Source organism: Triturus cristatus, chromosome 3_1 (genome assembly GCF_964204655.1).
Source record: "Triturus cristatus chromosome 3_1, aTriCri1.1, whole genome shotgun sequence".
Classification (NCBI taxonomy): Eukaryota; Metazoa; Chordata; class Amphibia; order Caudata; family Salamandridae; genus Triturus; species Triturus cristatus.
This window is the reverse complement of record NC_140583.1, coordinates 516,772,203-516,779,089: the sequence shown is the minus strand read 5'-3', so window position 1 is coordinate 516,779,089 and position 6,887 is coordinate 516,772,203. Positions and strand designations below refer to the sequence as shown.

The following is a 6,887-nucleotide window of genomic DNA, read 5'->3' as shown; positions in this document are numbered from 1 at the left end:
TCAGTCTATTGGCCAATACCTTATTTAGCACTTTATAGGCAAGATTGAGCAATGAAATGGGGCAAAAGATGCTACCTCCAGAGAACCTCTACTGGGTTCCGGGAGCACAGTTATTATGGCTTACCTCATACTGTCCGACTACCCTGCTCCTTGGCTCTACCATATACCGTCAAGTGGCAAGGGGCAAGAAGAGTCTGAAACGTGGCGTAGAATTCTATTGGTAACCTATCAGTGCAGGGTGTTTTCCCCTTAGCTATCTGCTTAAGTGCCAATTGAACTTCTTCCAGAGTCAGAGGTTCATTTAGTTCCTGTTTCAGAAGTGGGGCAAGGAAAGGCATGTCAAGGGGGGGTAAGTACTCTGCAATTTCATCTGGTTGTACCGCCAGTGGTGCCCGTTATAACGCCCCATAGTAGGTTTCAAATTCCTTATAAATAGCCATTTGGAATTCGAAATAAAATTCTCTGAGGTCTTGGGTCTCTCGGAGTTAAATAACTTGGCCAATAAGCTGCTAGCCTTATCCCCCAGATCATGCTGACGTTGAGCGTATTCCCTGTAATCAAAGGCAGATAGGCGATACAACGCCTCACTATGCATGAGTATGATACCCTGTAAATTATTGAGCTCAACCGGATTTACCTCCCACGCTCTCTCTGCCTGCTGCAGTCACCCCTCCAACTCAAGTACTTCCCGTTGTAGGCCCCTCCTTATACCAAATTGCATAGACATACATTCCCCCTTATTGTTACCTTGAATTCATCCCATTCAATCCCTTCATGTGTGGCTGTACCTTCATTCTCAGTGAAATATTGAGTGATTTGTTCACCCACCCAAGTCCTAAATCGTGTGTCTGCCAGTGCCCATGGCTGAAGTCTCCAGGTGGGTATCAGTGGAGGGGTTTGCCCCCATTGGAAGGTCACCCTAAAAAAGGGCAAAGATCCGTCAGTGTTCTAGTTAAATATGCAACCCCCTTACAGGCAGACTTCAATCCTCTGCTTCCATAAATCAAATCTATTCTTGTGTGAAGTACGTGTAGATGTGAATAGTGAGAATACTCACGATGTAAAGTGTTTAGGGGCTCATCATACATGCTCCAACTGTCTATCACGGGCCCACAGCTGCTGCTGTTTGGTATTAGTGTGAGACTGTGCCCCCTGGACCGGGAGACTATATCTATTCAGTACCAGGACACAGTTAAAGTCCCCGCACCACAACAATGTTGCTGTCCGCAAGTGCAGAAGAGCAGGTGTAAGTGAATTAAAAAATATGGGTTGGCCCATGCTTGCGGCATTCACTACCACCACTGTGAGAGGTTGACCACCCAGCGTACCCTCTACTATGACATAATGACCCTCCAGGTCAATCAGACTGTGCCCCAGGACAAATGGAACTCCCGATGCCACCCAAAGTACAACCCCCCTGACTTAGGCAGAATCCACAGTATCCCAATACCATACCCAGCCACCGCTTACATAGCCTGGCTAGTTCTTCACTGGTCAAATGAGTTTCCTGGAGGGAGGCAAACTGGACACAGCGTCTCTGCAGATAGGAGTAAATCCTGTGTCGCTTGCCATAGTTACACATGCCTCTCACATTCCAAGACAATACTGTATACTCCAGTGAAGTCATGGGAATCGCGTAAGGTGGGCCGTTAGTACTGAGCAGAGACATTCTGAGATTAAGCAGGACGGCAGGAGAGCCAAGAAAAAATTGCAAACAAACTACCAACCATTTCCAACATTTCCCCACAACACCCACACCCTGGCCGCACCCTTAAACAATCACAGCCACACAGCATCAGCAATGATTCGGCACCCACATCTGGTTCCCCCACTAACACAAGTGCAGTAAAGCCCACCCTCACTCCATAATAATGGTATGGAATTGCAATCATCTACCAGTCAGCCATTGAGTCCACCCCAACTTATCCATTCCTGCACACTTTGAAGAAGGTTAAGATAGAAGACCAGAAAGAAATGTAGAAGAAAAAGAAAGAAATGTTGAAGAAAAAAGAGAACAGATATGATACTCAAGTGGAGTGAAATGGGTCCGCAGTCATTGGAGTGATTTGTGATCCACCCACAGTTCCTCCAGCAACTCCACCACCAGTTTGTTGTCCTGCAGACCCCCAGCGTTGGTGTCAAAGTCTTGACCCTCTTGATCAACACCAAAGTTTTTTATACTGCTACTAACAACTCCGCTCTGCCCAAAGGAGGCTGTACCTTGGTGGGTCTGCCACGTATGTCTCCAGTTTTCTTGGTGTACGTCTCCTGCATTTTTTGGATTGTCAGTCCCCATCACTTTCAGAAGGGGGGGTGCATTGGTGATCCTCCCTAGACTCCAGGTAGGACCACACATCCTCAGGTGTTGCAAAAAACAGTGTCTCAATGCCGTCTACAACCCTCAGCTTTGCCGGGAACAGCAATGTGTATTTAATATTCAATGTGTGGAGACGCTATTTCACATTGCAAAATTAGTCTCTCAACTTGCGGACATCCATGGTGTAGTCCAAAAAGATGGTGACCTTGCTATTATTCACAATCCAAGGACTCTTGGTAAGGGCAATTTGCAGGATTTTGTTGCGATCCCAGCAATCTAAGAGTCTTGTGAGCACAGGTCGTGGAGGTGCCCCCGGGGTCAGAGGGGAGCCAGGTACTCTGTGTGATCTTTCGGGTGAGGAAACTTTAGAAATCCTTCCCTCACGCACCTCCTCAGCTAGCCATGTTTCCTGATACGAGTCCATGCTCGGTCTATCTGCCCCCTATGGGAGACAACCACCTGTATATGGTTATGTCAATAATGGCCCTCATCATCATCAGCTCTGGATCTCACCAGCAACACTTCTTTCTGTAGACCTTTGATCTGTTGTTGATGGTCCGTGACTGCATGGCATACCACCTTGAGAGTCTGTTCTGTATTCTGCACCTTGTCCTTTAGTTTTTGATGGTCATTTTTCAAAGGCCCCATATCAATTATTAGGGAGTCTAGTTTCAGCTTGATGGTGGCCTTAAGACTGCTGATTGCCGCCAGAGGCTCAGAGAATTTCCGAGTATGATCCTGCAAAAGTAGTTCCACCGTGGATTGCATTGGCTCGACGAGAGCGTGGGTCTGCGGGGTGTCTCCGCCCTTTCCCTCTGAACCTTGGCCATCTCTGGGGGGGCAGTTAGGGAATCCGGTCTCCCCAAATCAGCCAAAGTCTCCTACAATCCTGGGGAGTCCAAGAGGTAGCAGTTTGTTCCATGCAGCAACAGTTATGTGGGGCTGAGCTTCCCTGTACCAGCTATCTCCTTCCCAGACAGTCTCATGTAGTGCCCGAGGAATTACTCCTCACCAGTGGTTGCCACAGCCAGGGGGTAGGGGGTAAACAGTCAAGTCTCTTGTGTCTTCCATCCAGTTGCGCAGGCAGTCCAATACTTATCAGTTCATGCCTGCATGAGAGACAGGAGGCTCAAGACAGCCATCCTCCCATTGCACGCGCTCCAATAATGTCTGAGGTGCAGTCTTCACTGTTCAGGCAGTGCGTTCTCTCCTTCGCAGCAGCAGCCGCCTCTCGCTCCCACATCAGAACAGAGAAGCAGTTGGGAAATCCCGTGAGGCCGCACCAGCCAGAGTGAGGATCCACCCTACACTTCACGGGTGATCCACTGAACCCTTCTGGTTGCAGGGATATATAGGGCTTGTAGTTTCTCCAAGAACCCGAAGAACCCAGAGCAAATAACTGAGCTGCACCTTGCAATGGTATTTCATTGTGTACCGGGTATACAGCAATTCAAATATGAAAAGATAAAAATAGGTATCAAGGAAACCGATGTATTTCCGAAATGGGCACAAGATTGAGTTTATTCAAGTTGCTCGACCTGCTGGTCTCGTAACATTTTTATGATTTTTAGAGGCCTGTGGAGGATGGAGCCCAGGGAGGGAGCACCCTCCCCAGGGCCAGGCTTGGGCTTCTGAACCTGGCCATGCAGATGATGCCTCTCTGGGACCAAGTGACCCCATCATGGGTGCATGGACAAACGTCAGGCAAGAGGATGGGGGCACCCACCCCAGGACCTGCCGGAGCTCTGGCCTGGCCCTGTTATGTGCTTCTGAACCCAGTCAAGCAGGGGAAGCCTCTCCGGGCCTGTGGGACCCCTGTTCCATGCCGGCTAGAGAATGAAGCCCCGGACCGGGTTCCAACCCCATGGTCCAGCGTGGGACCTGTTCAGATCCTCTGAACCCGGCCATGCAGGAGCAGCATCTCCTTTATGACTCCACTGGCTGGGGAAGGGAACGGGCCCTGGTGGTCCTGAAGACTCAGGCCTGCTGGCTCCCTGACCCTGCGGAGCCCTTTTCTGTCAGCTCTGTTGCTCGGAAGCCCTGACTGGGACCACAGTCAGGTGTTTCCAACCAAGCAGCCCACAGTTGCCTAATAGCCCCAATCAACCAGAGTCTGGACTGGACCTTCCCCAGGCAGGCCACCCTATCTGTGACCATGGAACCCATTCCATTGCTGCATACTTAGTGACACGGAGGGACAGCACATGGAGCCCGAGCCCTGCCAGAGCTCTGACCAAGGGTGTGACCACGGTCTCCCTCCCTGTCGCAGGAGGGGGAGAGGGCTTCCTGGGACTGCTCTCCACCCTTTACCCCAAACCCAGTGGGGATGCAAGAGAGTCCTCCCCAGCTTGCAGCCATCCTGCTGTGAGTGACTGTCACAGTCATACCGTGGGTTCAGAGTGCTACCTTGGGTGGGTGCCTTCAACCCTCCTGGAGCAAGACGAGCCCAGGAGGGTTAAGCCCAGGCCACATGCTCACCCCACGGGCCTGCCTGCGAACCACATTATCCTCAACTATTAATCCCCGACAAAGTGGGGGTTTACAGAACCCCAGGGGGTCAAAAGTTGAAGGTAGCCCAGCTGGCTGACAGGCCTTCTTGCCATATGGTCCCCCGTGCACTGGGCCATCTGGTCGCACAGCGTGGTGACTAGATGGCCCAGGATGACCCAGTGACCAGATGGTCATGGACGAACAGACCCAGAACCCAGTCGCAGGGTAGCCCAACAATGACAAGAGTGGCCATGCACTCTGAGGCCTGTGCTCAGGAGGCTCCTTCCCAGGACTGATTGCCTCCCAGTGACTTGTGCGGGAGTAGGGGAATCCTGTCTGGCCATCTGGTCGCCCTGTAAGGGGTCATGCCCCCGTCCCTGCACCCAGTGGCACAGGGATGGGAGGGGGGCCCCCAGTGCAGGTCAGCATGTAGTGGAGGCAACCTCCCACATCCTCCTCTGCACCCCTCCCACTGACCTGGCGGAGAGACCCATCCCCAGGTGTGGTGGGGAGTTGGCGGGGGACAAAAACTTGGCTCAGAGGATGACTTTCAATAGATCCCAGTGAGGTGGCTGTTCTGCTACATACAAAACCCTAACCCAGAATCAGGTTGTCTATAAAAGATTTAGCACCAGGTGCCCCACGCACATGTGGTGCACTATGGATGATGGAGGCGCAGCCCCCTTCTGACCGTGCTCCAGTCCCCATGCGATCCGCTCTATGCACCGGCCCAAGAGACCAACTATCTCAGGCCAACTGAGGCTCCACGGCACTGCGGTGTCATTACAGTTTGGAGGCATTCTGACTTAGAGGTGTTCAGTCATAATCCCACAAATGGTAACTCCACCCCATTGGCTCCTCAGCCAAGCACATACACCGAGTGTTTGAACCTGTGGTTCCTCTTGTACTGAGCAGGATTGCTATTCCAACAATACATCATCAGTAGGGTAAAACTAACCTGACTCACAACGGTCTAAACACAGCTCCGTTCCCTATTAGTAAATAATCCAATGCTTGGTAAATTGTGCTTTACAATGATAGGCAGAGCCGACATCGAGGGATCAAAAAGCGACCTCACTATAAACACTTGGCCACCACAAGCTAGTTATCCCTGTGGTAACTTTTCTGACACATCCTGCTTGAGACCCAAAAAGTCAGAAGGATCAAGCGATCTTTTGCCCTTCTGCTCCACAGAAGATTTCTGTCCTCCCTGAGCTTGTCTTAGGACACCTGTGTTATCGTTTCACAGATGTATCACCCCAGATAAGCTCCCCACCTGTCACTGACCGAGCGGGTCGCGCCCTGTGGGCGCTGGGTGCTTGGAGCCAGAAGCGGGAGCCCCACGGAGCTTGCACCCCACCTCACTGGGTAAGTGACAAAATTTTAGGAGTAGTGGTATTTCACCAGGGGCTCGAGGGCCTCCAACTTATCCCACACCACTCATGTTTCTTCACAGTGCCAGTCCAGAGTCAAGCTCAACAGGGACTTCTTTCCCCACTGATTCTGCCAAGACCGTTCCCTTGGCTGTGGTTTTGCTAGATAGCAGGTAGGGACAGTGAAAATATTGTTCATCCATTCATGCAAGTCACTAATTTGATGGCGAGGCATCTGGCTATTCTTGTACCACCACGCAGTGGCTCTTTTCTGGGTTATTATTGCTGCCTATCAGCATCAAATCTGTCTTGCTTCCAACAACACAACATTTGTACTGGAGCACAGCTGCACTTAAAGCTGTCCTCAAAGGCACAGAATCACATATAGGATAGAGATCGTACACCTTCCAGTACTACTCTAACAATATAAATGGTCTACTAACTGTCCTGAGAAAATTAAGGTATGATTAGCAGGACATCAAAATGTAATATGTACTGATTATGTGTAAGCAATTTTTGAAATCTATCCTGAATTCAAACATATATCAATTTTCATGATGTGCACTTGTAAATCTAAATTCACACACACAACTATAGCAATAATACTGAAGCTAGGGACTAAACATTCTTAATTCGAAAGCTATAGTTAAATTCTAAACATGTTAACTGTGACTAACTTTACAAGTAAACTCTAAATGTGTTATCTA

The 6,887-nt window shown here is 50.1% G+C and overlaps 1 pseudogene; it reads right to left on the bottom strand.

The window, feature by feature from the left end:
• Positions 1–5,333: 5,333 nt before the first annotated feature.
• Positions 5,334–6,313, bottom strand: LOC146860517 (28S ribosomal RNA; annotated as a pseudogene; the record flags this gene model as incomplete).
• Between the last annotated feature and the right edge of the window lie 574 nt (positions 6,314–6,887).